Source organism: Salvelinus namaycush, chromosome 40 (genome assembly GCF_016432855.1).
Source record: "Salvelinus namaycush isolate Seneca chromosome 40, SaNama_1.0, whole genome shotgun sequence".
In the NCBI taxonomy this organism is placed as follows: domain Eukaryota; kingdom Metazoa; phylum Chordata; class Actinopteri; order Salmoniformes; family Salmonidae; genus Salvelinus; species Salvelinus namaycush.
This window is the reverse complement of record NC_052346.1, coordinates 6,096,770-6,103,548: the sequence shown is the minus strand read 5'-3', so window position 1 is coordinate 6,103,548 and position 6,779 is coordinate 6,096,770.

Genomic DNA, 6,779 nt, shown 5'->3' with positions numbered 1-6,779 from the left:
CCATTTGCTCCCGTATGAAATAACTTTTGGGGGTGCTCATTTGCTTACAATAACGTTTGGATTATTGATTGAACAGTCACTAAGAACATATATGTTCTTGTGGTGTTTGCAAAATAACTATTTTGGATTCAGCAGTTGTTAGCTAGAATGCTAACAATCATTGACTGACAACATTTACTGTAACAACATTTACTGTAGCAAAAGCTAGCCAAAGAGCCATGAAGTGTAATGCAGTTGATTTTCGATGATGACATAAACATTATATTAAGCAGGACATTCATACGAGCCTTAATATCCAATTATAATCCAAAAGTAGTGTGAAATGCACTCATAAGCAACATGTAAATAGAGGTTTTTATTGCTGGCGTTCTATAAGAACTCCCCCGTGTTCTGCCACCAACTTGCGCACCTCGTGCAGCAATGTTTGCAAACACAGAAAGGGGTCTATATAACCAGCTTTTTCAACCATGACAAAGGTCTGGAATTCCTTAATTAAGAAAGGCAGAGAGTACTTAGACCCTGCACAGATATCTGCCTCCGTCTCCCTCCACTCAGACAGACAGTGTCTGGGGGGGAAGGTATCTGTCACAACCTGATCTGTTTCACCTGTCTTTGTGCTTGTCTCCACCCCCCTCCAGGTGTCGCCAATCTTCCCCATTATCCCCAGGGTATTCATACCTGTGTTCTCTGTTTGTCTGATGCCAGTTCATTTTGTTTTGTGAAACCTGCCAGCGGTTTTCCCCTTGCTCCTGTCTGTTCTAGTTCCTGTTTCTAGTTTTTCCCGGTTTTGAACAATCTGCCTGCCCTGACGCTGAGCCTGCCTGCCGTTATGTCACTTGCCACAATGCACTGATTATTGACCCCCTGCCTGCTCTGACCCTCTGCCCTTGACCTGTCGTTTTGCCTCCCCCTGTACTAGTAATACACTTTTGTTACTTCGACACTGTCTGCATCTGGGTCTTACATGAAACATGATAGATTTCTATCGGTTTGGAAGAGTGATGAATTGCCATCTTTGTGATCTCACCCTCAGTGTCATCTCATCTCTCAGCCCCAACTGCGACAGGCACCTGTCCCCTCCCTTCGAGCCTCCAACACTGTTGACATCTGGGTATCAGGAAAGCTGAAGGCAAGACAGAAGAGTGGAAGGAGGGTGGAGAGGGCAGGAAAGATTAATGAATTCATCTATTGTGTCATTCCCTTTCAGTCAAGGTTCAGAAACTATCTTGGGTGGTGACCCCCCTCACTAGAATATATAATTACTGCAGCAGTAATGTGCGTCTAGCCACTCTGAAGTAACACTCTCCGAACTTCTAAACCTGCAGTACTGTAGACTTTAACTTTGAAATATACAGGATATTTGAAAGGTTTATCAGTGTAGTTTCAACAGTAGGGCAGTACAGTTAGGTTACATATGCATGTTTGTGGGAGCCAAGTCTCTCGTGACTGACTGTTTGATTCAGGGTTCCAAAGACTACTTGGAGCCTGACAAGAGGCATTTTAAAAAAATACTTTTTTATATTATCATTTTTTTTGTCACTTAAAAAATAAATGTAGGGGGTAGATCAACTTTAATATTGCGGATAGATTGTAGCTTCCATCAATGTAATTGTCTGCATCACTTCCAATCCCCCATAATTTTTTTTGCAAATAAATATATATATATATATACAGTGGGGAGAACAAGTATTTGATACACTGCCGATTTTGCAGGTTTTCCTACTTACAAAGCATGTAGAGGTCTGTAATTTTTATCATAGGTACACTTCAACTGTGAGAGACGGAATCTAAAACAAAAATCCAGAAAATCACATTGTATGATTTTTAAGTAATTAATTTGCATTTTATTGAAGTGTACCTCACAGTTGAAGTGTACCTATGATAAAAATAAGTAGGTAAGTAGGTGTAACGCTCGTCTTTAGGTGGAAGAGAGGAGGACCAAAGCGCAGCGTGGTGAATGTTCATGATGTCGAATTTTAATGATATCCAACAAAACAGAACACTGACAAAATACAAAATAACAAAACGACGTGAACAGACCTGAACTTGAGAACATAAAACATGAACGCACGAACAGGTAGGAACAAACAAACGACCGAAACGAAACGAAACGAAACAGTACCGTGTGGTGAAACAAACACAGACACAGCAACAATCACCCACAAACAAACAGTGAAAACAGGCAACCTTAATATGATTCCCAATCAGAGGCAATGACAAACACCTGCCTCTGATTGAGAACCATATTAGGCCAAACAATGAACCCCACATAGAAACACATAACATAGAATGCCCACCCAGCTCACGCCCTGACTAACTAAACAATACTGAACAAAGGAAATAAGGTCAGGAACGTGACAGTAGGAAAACCTGCAAAATCGGCAGTGTATCAAATACTTGTTCTCCCCACTGTATATATGCATACAGAATATACAGGTGACGTCGGAAGTTTACATACACTTATAGTTGCAGTTATTAAAACTAATTGTTCAATCACTCCACAACTTTCTTGTTAACAAACTATAGTTTTGGCAATACTTTTAGGACATCTACTTTGTGCTTGACACAAGTAATTTTCCAACAATTGTTTACAGACATATTATTTCACTTATAATTCACTGTATCACAATTCCAGTGGGTCAGAATTTTACATACACTACGTTGACTGTGCCTTTAAACAGCTTGGAAAATTCCAGAAATGTGGTCATGGCTTTAGAAGCTTCTGATAGGCTAATTGACATAATTTGAGTCAATTGGAGGTGTACCTGTGGATGTATTTCAAGACCTACCTTCAAACTCAGTGCCTCTTGCTTGACATCATGGGAAAATCAAAAGAATTTAGCCAAGACATCAGAAAAAAAATTCTGGACCTCCACAAGTCTGGTTCATCCTTGGGAGAAATTTCCAAATGCCTGAAGGTACCACGTTCCACTGTACAAACAATAGTCGTCAAGTATCAACACCATGGGACCACGCAGCCATCATACCGCTCAGGAAGTAGACACGTTCTGTCTGCTAGAGATGAACGTACTTTGTAGCGAAAAGTACAATTTAATCCCAGAACAACAGCAAAGGACCTTGTAAAGATGCTGGAGGAAACAGGTACAAAAGTATCTATATCCACAGTAAACAAGTCCTATATCGACATAACCTGAAAGGCAAGGAAGAAGCCACTGCTCCAAAACCGCCATAAGAAAAGCCAGACTGCGGTTTGCAACTGCACATGGGGACAAAGATTGTACTATTTTCCTCGGGTCTGATGAAACAAAAACTGTTGGCCATAATGACCATCGTTATGTTTGGAGGAAAAACGGGGAGGCTTGCAAGCCGAAGAACACCATCCCAACCGTGAAGCACGGGGTGGCAGCATCATGTTGTGGGGGTGCTTTGCTGCAGGAGGGACTGGTGCACTTCACAAAACAGATGGCATCATGAGGTAGGAAAATGATGTGCATATGTTGAAGCAACATCTCAAGACATCAGTCAGGAAGTTAAAGCTTGGTCGCAAATGGGTCTTCCAAATGGACAATGACCCCAAGCATATTTCCAAAGTTGTGGCAAAATGGCTTAAGGACAACAAAGTCAAGGTATTGGAGTGACCTTCACAAAGCCTTGACCTCAATCCTATAGAAAAGTTGTGGGCAGAACTGTAGAAGCGTGTGCGAGCAAGGAGGCCTACAAACCTGACTCGGTTACACCAGCTCTGTCAGGAGGAATGGGCCAAAATTATTGTGGGAAGCTTGTGGAAGGCTACCCAATTTTTTTGACCCAAGTTAAACAATATAAAGGCAATACACTCAATTAGTATTTGGTAGCATGTAAACTTCTGACCCACTGGGAATGTGATGAAAGAAAGAAAAGCTGAAATAAATCATTCTCTCTATTATTATTCTGACATTTCAAATTCTTAAAATAAAGTGGTGATCCTAACTGACCTAAGACAGGGAATTTTTATTAGGATTAAATGTCAAGAATTGTGAAATACTGAGTTTAAATGTATTTGGCTAAGGTGTACGTAAACTTCCGACTTCAACTGTATATAACATTCTGTTGGTTGCAAGAATTCTGTATAATAATTTAAATTGTAAAATGTTAAGTTTTGCGTATCAGTTCATAAACCATGTGCCATGGAATCGGTACGTCAAAAATATCTTCCCAACTATTTTGCAATCTATATTGAACGGCTGTCAAGTTTTTGGTCCTTTAATGAAACTGGTATACTTTTTTATTCATCACAATTTTCTTTAACCAATTATGGTCTTAATGCAGGGCCAACAGACAAGTTCCTTACTTTTTCCCTCTTCCACTTTCCTCTTCCATTTTTGCAGTAAGGCTGCAATTAGTTGGTTGTAATTTTGGGTAGAACAGACATTTCCTTAAGTTTTAATTAGCTGCATGTATGACAAAACTCCACTATTCGTATTTATGAAGACTATACCTTTTATAAACATTTAAATTAAAAAATATATAATTTTATCAATTAGTATATTTGAGTTTAACCACACTATTTGTTGTATTATTTGTTGTGTCTTTTCTGATGGATTAAATTGAAATTGCAACCAACTTTCTATGTCTTGTTTTAAAAATAGTGATATTTGGTAGATTATTTCCTATTCAAATAATTGAAAGTGAGAGGTTGTAATCTGAATAAAGGGTTAAAGGCCTTTCTTGAACATAGGGTGAGACATTCCTACTAATTTGTTAGAGAACCAGTTTGGATTTAAATATAACTTCTGTATGACTGAAGCCAAGGTATTTATTGTAACACAGGGAGATATGGAGTGCGGATCCGGGGAAGCTTGGATGAGTTGTAGGAAACCAGATGTGGAGGCTGGAGTGTACTGGGTTGGGACATGGTAAACAGGTCCAGAGGGGAATCCAAGGGAGTGGTGGTGTGGTGAGTCCAGAACAGGGTAGCAAGGTGGTGAGATGTGGAACAGGAGCCAGAGTCAGGGTGGCAAAATGAGCAGAGAATTAGATCTGGCAGAGTGGAAGTGGCAGAACTGAGTATTTGTAGAGGTCTTGATAATGGAATGAGTTGCAGCTGGTAGGGATCTGCTCTGACTCCAGCACACCTGTCTCCAACCACACACAAACAGAAAGGGAGGGGGAGAGAGAGAGAGAGAGTGTACTGGGGGAATGGCTGCAGGTCAAGCAGACACCGGATGACCACTAGGGGGTGTGGCAGGAGCAGATGTGACAGAAGCATTTAGTGAGAGGTCTAATGCTTTAATATTTAATCATTTCTGCCCTCCGAATTCATATTCATTATATAAATTGTCCCATTTAATTTTGTCTGGCTTGCCTTTCCAAATAAAATTGTTAATTTTTTTCTCATGTAATTTAAAAAACTGTTCACTAGGTGTAGGCAAGACCATCAACAAATAGGTGGGATATGACTAAAGAGTAAATCTGGGTGATTTTTCCACAAATAGAAAGGTATTTACCTTTCCATGGTAGCAAGATCTTTCTATTTTTGCTAACGTTCTATTAAAATGTATTGTAGTGAGATTATTTATTTATTTCAGGATATGTATACCGAGTATATCCACATCACCATCAGACCATTTTGTTGGTAAACTACATGGTAAAGTAAAAGTAGTATTTTTTTGTGATCCAATACATAATATAGTACAGTTATCATAATTTGGTTGTAATCCAGAGAGGTTATAAAAATGATCTAGCTCTATGAGGCTGTGGAGGGATCCAAATTGTGGATTTAAAAGAAAACAATCATCAGCGTACAATGACACCTTTGTTTTTAAGCCCTGTATTTCTAATCCCTTGATATTATTGTTGGATCTGATTTTAATAGCTAAAATTTAGATGGCCATAATAAATAGATATGCCGATAGTGGACAACCTTGTTCTACTCTTCTTGACAGTTTAAAACTTTCTGAGAAGTAGCCATTATATACTTTTTTACACTTGGGTTACTTTTCATTATTTTAACCCATTTTATAAGAGATTCTCCAAAATTGAAAAGTTCCAGGCATTTATATATAAACTCCAGTTGTACTTTATCAAAAGCCTTTTCTATGTACGCTATGAATAACAGGCCTGATTTCCCAGTTTTTTCATAGTGTTCTATTGTTTCCAGTACTTGCTTTATATTATCTCCAACATATCGTCCATGTCAAAAACCTGTCTGATTAGAATGAATAATGTCCGACAATACCTTTTTAATTCTATGCCCAACTGGTATGCCATCCAGCCCTGGAGTTTTCCCAAACTTAAAGGCTTTAACTGTATCAAGAAGTTCCTCTTCTGTAATTTCCTCTTCACATTAGTCTTTCTGTATTCCTGTTAATTTTACATTATTCATAGAAAAAAAATCCATACAATTAGCTTCGGTTAGAGGAGATGGAGGAGACTGAAATGAAAACCAATGCTTAAAGTACTTTGCTTTATCTTTCAAAATATCATTGGCCCTGTGGAAGTCAGTCGTCATTCAGTAAATCAGCTCAGACGCTGAACAAGAGGAGAGCCTCCATACTCCACTCCTCCATTCTCCCAAGGCCTCTAATGTCAGCTTGAATTCCTCACCTCCTTCCTCATATCAGCTGTGTTCTGCCCTTGCCTCAGGGCCCTGGATCCTGCCCATGCTTCATACGGTATAAATGATGATCGGAGAAATGAATCCTTCCGCTACATCTCATTCCTTCTCTCCTTACACAGATCTCAAGGAGAGCAGAATAAACCCAGGTCCAACATTACAGGTTACAAAAGAAAGACTCCCCGAAAAGGATGATTGTTATTCTTATAGCAATAACCGTCTA